This window comes from Lontra canadensis, unplaced genomic scaffold, assembly GCF_010015895.1.
Source record: "Lontra canadensis isolate GAN:19392208 unplaced genomic scaffold, GSC_riverotter_1.0 scaffold79, whole genome shotgun sequence".
In the NCBI taxonomy this organism is placed as follows: Eukaryota; Metazoa; Chordata; class Mammalia; order Carnivora; family Mustelidae; genus Lontra; species Lontra canadensis.
In genome coordinates, this window is record NW_022631073.1 from 3,674,789 (window position 1) to 3,683,116 (window position 8,328).

Here is an 8,328-nt window from a genome sequence, read left to right on the forward strand (position 1 = left end):
GGAACAAAAATACTAGGGAGAAAATTGAAATACAACAGTAATTAACAATATGAATATATCAAAATAAAAATGAATTGGAAAGATAATGGTCATCACATATGCAACATAAAACAAAAACATGAAAATCTTCCCCAAATCAAATCTGAAGCTAAAAGACACTCAAGGCAAGCATAGATCACACTGGGCGCTGTTTTCCAAGACTGAAACCGAAGGACTGTTCATAGCATCTCTCAAAATGCACAATGGAGGTGCCTTCAAAGGTTTGTCTTCCTTATTTTCTAAAATGACTCCTAGTTTTTCTAGAGTACTCTAACACGCATGTGGTTCATTTCCTATTTACTTTAGAATCATAGTTAATAACCCCCATCTTAGAGTTTCACTTTTCCTTCCATATGCTAAATGCCAACAAAGAATAATGGAGGGAAAGTATGGGGAATGTGCTGCTATCACAAACACAGATTTCCCTGTGGGTTCTCTAATACTTTACAGACAAATGTTAAAGATTTATTGCACATGAACATCAAACATGGTTTTACTACAGTTCTCATTTGGATCAAATTGACACATTTTACATTCATTTTAGCCTAATGAGATTCTTTCACTACACATTATATTGTGAGTGACCCCGTACATTAAATTTGTGGCATGGAACAAACCCATTGATATAACAAAGCCCCATTCTTACTGGTTTCTTAATTTACAAAAGAGAGAAAACAGTTTAGCAAAATCATAAATCTTGAACAAATGAATGTATTAATCGGTACTCAACAGAGAATACAAATACTGTGTAGATAGTTGTGCTATGCATGAGGTTCATTTGCAGCATTGATAGCTAAACTCTTCTAGACTTGGATTATAATCTGAATATTCAACAGTTCAGGCATATTTCATAATTCAAATCGAGGGACTTAGTATAGACAAGTTACAATCTTAACAAGGTTGGAAAATTAGATTTGCAATTCATTTTTAAATCATCGCTAACGGGCTGCTGCGATTCAATATTTACCTTGCACAATTACTTATTTTTAAAAAATCAGTACTCTCAAAGAGTCCTGTGCTTTAATCCTGATGGTAAGGACGGCGAGGGAAGTGTGTAGAGCGGCGGCAGCCGGAATGCCTTTCCTCAGAGAAGGAGGAGGTGACCTTGAGAAGAGGTGAAAGGAAACTAGAAAATGTTAATTAAAATTGTTAGTGCTGTTTGAGGTGCTTATCTTGTTTACTGCGAAGGTGTTGCTCCCTTCTGCGTAATTAGGGGTAATTTTACTTACTTTCAAGTCTGTAATTTTAAATATCACAAAGTTTTATCTTCCGGCATGAAGTAATTCATTATTGGTTTATATGTAACTGCTTGATGTTTTAATCAATATAAGCAACTTCCAACAAGGCGATGACAATTTATCTAGAGGTTTCAGATATTTTTTGGAGTGGCGTATTGCACATGGCACACGGATTGAGATCTTTTTGTTGTTAGGATTTCAACATCGCTCCTGGGTTTTTGATGTGGGGAGAGATTTTTACTTGATCTGTCTTTTTGTATTTCTTTACATCCAAGATTTTACCAGCCACAGCTATATTGGCAAAACAAACTTCTCTGAATCTAGTCTTTCTGGAAACAAAAAACCCTTCTGTCACTTAATCCAAGAAACACACACACACAACACACGCAAAATATTTGTATACCCTACATAAAATAAACATCTTACCAGTTATTGATTTGTTTTAATCTACGTGGTCTCTTTAGCTGTTGTTTCCAATGTGCAGATGCAGCCAAATGTCATATTAAAATTAATTACTGAAGGTCTCCATGTTTAGGAAGTGCCCAGATGACATGACCTACTGGAGACTTTTATGCATAATTATGACACCTTAGAAATAAATCTAATTTTTTCTGCAAAATCGTCCATTTTTTAGAAGTTTTTATCAGTGGAAAGTAGATAAATGTCTATGCTTGATTTTTCTCTCTTAGGTGAACTGACAAATGGAGGTTAAATTTTTTTGTAAAATAGAGATTTGGTCAAGGCACAAAATTGCAACATGTCTTTCATTAAATTGCAACAAGGAAGTGTTGGGTATTACAATCAAAGGGCATCTTTAATTGATGGTTATTTTTTAGCTCAGTGATTTGCCTAAAGAGTTGAATGGGAACCAGCCTTAGAAATACCAAGTGGCGTTTTAAAGGTGTGTGACCTGTGTTCCTGAGAACATCATCCCTTCTTCTGTGTAGAAGGACATGATAGTGAATTTCAAAATCGAATATTCTAGAACAGGTTAGAGTTTAACCTTCACCCGTTCTACAGGGAATGGAGCTATTGCTTCTCCAGGATCAACAAGAACTGAAACGAGGCCATGCCCTCAGCCGGAGCCTGGCTCTGCGGATTATTCCCCAAGGGTGCCGAACGGGTCCCTCGTGGCTCCACAGTGTTCAGTTGCCTGAACCTGGCAAAAACACTGTCCCAAATTAAGATCCCCACCCCGGTGTTCCCATCCCACTTGCTCCATAATTAGTAGGCCCTGAGCAACCCCACCAGCATGACGAGAGGAGCCTTTTGCGATATGCTAATGAGGCATCCACAATTAGAAACAAAGGGTGGGCGAGAAGCCTGACAGTGGGGACAGGCTGACTTGAGGCTTGCCCATCTCCCCGTGGGGGCCTTGCTCTGACCTCCTGAGTGCTCCTTCCTCCAACTTTGGCTCCTTGAAGCTGCTGGTCTCCCTCAGGCTCTGCCACAGTGTCCTCCTCTCTGGACCCCAGCTGCTGTCCCCTGACCGTGCACCCCTCAGTGCCAGCAGAGACCCAGGCTTTGCCATGTCAATGCTTAAAACAGTCCATGGCTCCCGTCATACTTAGAGTAAAAGCAAACACCTCTTGGCCCTTCCCTCCATCTTGCGCTCCCAACAGCCCCCAGCTTACTTGTTTTCCTCCTGTTCCTCAAAGAGTCAAGCTGTCGCCAATGCCCCGTCCCCTGCCCCACAGAGCACCAGACTTTTCTAGACATTCAGGCCCCAGGAGAGGGTTCCCACATGAGCTGAGCAGGGCCCTGGCAACTGGCCGATGGCTCGTTCCTGGCTTCATGGCCATCTCCACACTCAGGTCCCACGGGCACTTCACTGGTCTGCTTCCTCAGTTGCTCGGTGCCTCCCGGCCTTCCCCACCCACTCAGCCAGCCCCAAGGATGGCCTGTCCTGTCCTGTTCTCCACTCGGTTCCTGACACCTGACAAGGCACGGAGGAGGACCTGAAAGCTGGCAGGATGCGATGCCGCCGTTCGGCACCGGCAAGGCCTCCGTGTCCGCCTCCCAGATGGGGCCGTGCAGCGGGAGTCCTGGCCAGCTCAGGCTGTGACTTCTGAAGAAATCACCTTTCTTCCTGCTTCCAAAGTCCATCCCCCTATCTGCCTGTGGGGGCCCGCTCAGCCAAGGCTATGTTCCCTCTCCAGAGCCTCTCAGCCTTCCTCAGTATCACACTGGAAGACACTGGGGGGACTTTGCCAAGTGACAGCATCTGGATTTCCTGCTCCAGAAATGGTGGCATTGCACAACGTAGACACCAGCACTTGCCCTACTGGTGGATGAGGCTCAATGGGACTCCCCCAGTAGGAAGAATCAGGGTGTGCTACACAGAATTGACACCCGCAGTCCTGTGTGGGGTGGATGAGGGCAGTGCTGGGGGAAGGGCACTGAGTGATTTCTGCAGGAATGGGGAGACTTGGTGCCATCGCTGGAGCGGATTCCCTGGCTTCGAGGACAGGTAGTTGTCAAGGTTCAGTCGCAGCCCTGACCCAGGCGTTGCTCTTGACCCAGCAAGCTCATGTGGACCTCCATGTCCTCCTGCAGGTCTGTCTGGGAACCACGGAACTCCACCTGGAGCTTTGCGGGATGGCGGCAGCTCCTGTCCCAACACGAGAAGCCTCCCCTTGGTCCCCTCTGAGTGAACGCCGCGCTGTGACACTAGGTGGTGTCCAGTTTTACTTCCAAGTGCCCTTTTCTGCTACTATCAGTCCCTTTCCCACCACCAGACATTATCCTTGGAAAAGTGCTCACCTGTTAGAAAACTTCTGAAAAACGAGTGATCGTGTTCTGTGAGCAAAGGGACCATTTGGAGGCTAGGAATTCTGAAGACTCCAGCTTCTACTGGTACCAGTGACACCAAGAATAAGTCTGAGAGTGGCGGGAGCAGCTGTAGTCACAGGAGCCCAACACCTTTCCCCGTTTTATAGATACACACTCGGACTCCAGGAGGTCAGGGAGCTTGTTCATAGCTATGCTGCTGGAAGGTTCCAAGCTGGGACCTGAAGCCACATCTGTGACTTGTCCTTCCCACTCCCCCTGCACAAGTACCATCTTGTTAATTGAAGGCAGATCAGGCAATACTAAAGGAAATGCCCTTAAAAAAAAAAAAAACCACTTATGTTCTGGGACACATTTCCTCTTTCCAGTTTTCTAAACCTTCTGTAGGTTGAACGTTTGTCAAGGTGATGGCAGTATATCAGACATGAGAAAGGCTGGCTAGCTTACAACCAAGTTCATTTTTGAATGTGTGGTATGTTTGCTCAGAGCCAAAGGCCAAGGGGATTTATAGGGTTGTTGGAAGTATTTTCCCCGAGGAGTTAAAAAATATTCTGCAATAGCTAGTTTTTAATAAACTCTGAGATTGATTTGCTTCCAACGTGCTCCCTGCTTATCTAACTGGCTCACTGTTAAGTGTCCCCCAGGACTCGAGGAAGGTTGCAGAAGAGTGGGTGGTGGAGACAGAGGGGAGTTTCAGAGGGAGAGAGTGATGACCCAGACCTACGCCGCTGAGCACATTTGGAGAAGTAATGCTTCCTGACCCAGCCTCGTTCAACTGCCCCTTTGCTCATCCCCCGTCCTCGCTGCGGCTGCCAACCTCCACCACAATACTTTCCAGAACAAACCAGACCCATCTTTTTCCGACAAGGAAACCAGCTTTCTCCTCATACCAGTGGCGAACTCTGTCAATGAGAAGTTTCAAGAGTGATGGTGGCCTTCTAGATGACCGCCTTCCGTCCTGGGGCCATCACTCAGTGGATGGCTCAGAGGCATCTTTGTGTGCAAAGAACAAGGCCCCTGGAAGGAGATTAGAAAGAATCGTGAGCACTTCGGCAGGAAGGGAGTCTTGGCATCACCCACGGACAAACTGATCTTCAGATGGAGAACAGAGTAGGGACTTGCCCAGGGTCAGAGGCCAAGATTCTGTTCCCTTTACAAATAGACGCTAATTCTTTTCCTAAGACGTCTCATCCGCATCCGCCTGCTCGTTTTGAGAGCTCTAGTCCAGTGGCCCCTGTGCGTGTAGACCCAGCCTGGCTCCTCCGCGGAGGTCTACCTGCCTGTCCCGTGGGTCCCAAGCAGGAGTCTCGACACGCACTTCCCTCTCTAGAAAAACATTTCTCCTCTCCCACTCTCCCCCACTGAGTAAATGCGGCATCATTACTCTGTTGTTCAGGCCTAAAACTCAGAAGGCATTTGTGACTTCAGTTCCACTGTAAGAGCTGGTCCTGGCCACCTCCATGTGCATTGTGATCTGGGCCTCGAACCACCCCATGCTCTCCAGGACTCAGAGAGGGGACTCTGGAACACTTTCTCCTTCTACCCTTGCCCCTGACTGCCCATCCTGTGCACACCCTGCTTCCCAGAATGACGTCTCCCTAGCAATAAGTATATCCTAGAAGCTCCTGCCCAACAAACCATGGCTTCCCAATGATGGCCAGCATGCTATGACTCCTACCCTCGGGCCCCCCATGGCTTCCCAATGATGGCCAGCATGCTATGACTCCTACCCAATCCCCTGGCCTCCTCTGGGGCCATGCCCCAGGGCCCAGCATGCTCTCACTCAATGACCTCCCCTTTGTCCTTCACACACGCCAAGTATGTTTTTTTCCATCAACTCAAAGCATTCAGTTGTCATTTCTCGTGTGTTTCTTTTGCTCGTAGAATTCCCTTCTAGACCCAGGGAGGGATTCTCTCCACGGCTGGTCCTCTTCACATTCCTGGTGTCTCAGAACTAGGGCACCTCCCGGGAGGGGGCCTTGCTGTCCATAATGTTCTAAAAGCATGCCCCAGCCACATACCCTCTGTTTTCCTTCTTATCAAGACCTTTTCAGGAACCAATGCACCCAGATGTTAGTGCCATTGACCTACGAGAAGTCAAGGGTCTTGATTCCTTCGCCGCCAGGGCCAGGCTCCTCAAAGGGGTGTGAAATTAGTATTAAAAACTGTAAGACACCTGGGACGCCTGGGTGGCTCAGTTGGTTAAACTGCTGCCTTCGGCTCAGGTCATGATCCGGGGCTCCTGGGATCGAGTCCCGCATCGGGCTCCTTGCTCAGCAGGGAGCCTGCTTCTCTCTCTGCCTCTACCTGCCTCTCTGCCTGCTTGTGTGTACTCTCTATCTCTTTCTCTAGCAAATAAGTAAAAGTCTTTAAAAAAACTATAAGACACCTAACAACGTGACTGTACTTAATGCCATGGAACTGGATGTTTAAAAACGGTTAAAGTGCGAAATTTTACACGATGTAGATCTTACTCCAGTTAAAAACAAAACAAAACCAATTTGATTCATTCTTCATGGTCTATCCTGTAAAAGCTAAGAAAGTCAGCAGTTGGAAGGAGAAGTGGAGCCACAGAGAGGGGCCTGGTCCACACAACAGTAGAATTTGACACAAAGAACTTCAGCATCTGTTGCTAAGAGATGGTGAAGTCACAGCTGGGCGGTATCTGAGACAATAAAATATTTCCAACAGAAAAAGGCAAATGGACCATGTGTGTTATACGGACACGTATCCCATGTAGGCTTTCAGACTTACATCTCAGACCATTTCAGTACCACCGAAGAATGTATCGTTTGCACAGAAATGACCCCTGACAGCACGGGGAGCAATAAAGCCTCATCTTCGTGGCAGGGCTCACGTGCTCTCTCCACAGGACCACGGTGTCCCCTGCATTGCCCCAGGGCTAGAGATGGAGAACGGGCACAGTGCAGAAAGGGAGGCACAGTCTACCACTGAGGCCAACGAAGGGGCCCGTCCTCACACCATCTGCTCCTAGATCCCCCCAGCGTCGCTCTGCCCTGAAGTTCCTATTGGTAACTTGGAACCAGGGAAGAGGGGAAGAAATCGAGAGCTTTTATATTACTTTGAATTTGTTTTCACATGCTTAAACAATTTTAGGAGTTGGGGCGCCTGGGTGGCTTACTCAGTTAAGTGACCCACTCTTGATTTCAGCCTAGGTCATGATGCAAGAGTCCTGGGATCGAGCCCTGCGGGGGGCTCTGTACTCAGCATGGGGTCTTCTTGTCCCTCTCCCTCTGCTCCTCCTCCCCGATCATGCTCTCTCTCTCTCTCAAATAAATAAAATCTAAAAAAAAAAAAAAAATCAGGAGTTGCATACACTGCATTTTTGAGAGAGTTCTGCACGGTCCCAGGAGACAATGAGATTAGCACCAGCAGCTGGTCCCTGTCCTAAGTAGCGAAGAGGAAGCTTTCTGAAGGAAAATGTTCCTGTTTACAGCAGTTGTCCCCTCTGGAAACCCTGGAACGCAGACTTAAAGCAGCAGACTGGAGATAAGCAGTTCCAGGTGATAGAGGAACCTGGAAAATGCATGAGTCTCATAAGAAGCACACTTCTGAGTCCCTTCCCCTCCAGCCACATCCCTGAGACTTCGGAGACCGAGAGCTCCCTGGATTTGGAGCTTCCCGTCACAAAAGATTCTTTGCAAATTAGATTAAAATTGGGACATCTATTTAGATGTCTGGTAGAATTGTCTTAGGAATAAAACCCTGTTTCAGTCACGTTTGAGCTCTGACTATTGTTGTTCCTGGCACCAGATACGGCTGAAAATTGTTCGTATTTTCAGATACTGTTGAAAACCTCCCGAAAAATTGAAAAGTCAACTTTGATGTGAATACAAAATCGCAGCTCAGCCTCTACTTGGGAGACCCAAAGAATTGTCTTTTTGTCTTTCCTTTAGGTTGGTTTCTGAAATAATTGTTTCAGTTTTTGTGAGAGCATTCCCTTCCTTTTTCCTTTTCCTTGTAACACATTTTAGTTCCAAGGCGGGTGCCGGGCGCGTGCTGGGGGACGGTGAGCTCTGACATTCTCTGTGGCCTCTTTGTCTTGGCGCTATTTGAAGGAGACAAAGCGGGTGGTTTTCCTCCCCAGCTCTTGAAATACTAGTTGATTAAACACTGAATCTTAGAATGCTGAAAAAACTAACAAACAAAACAAAACAAACAAAACAAAAAGCCAAGACTGTCCTATGCAAATACAAACCAAGAACTCTGATTGTTTCCATTCAGCTTCCTAGTGAGGGTC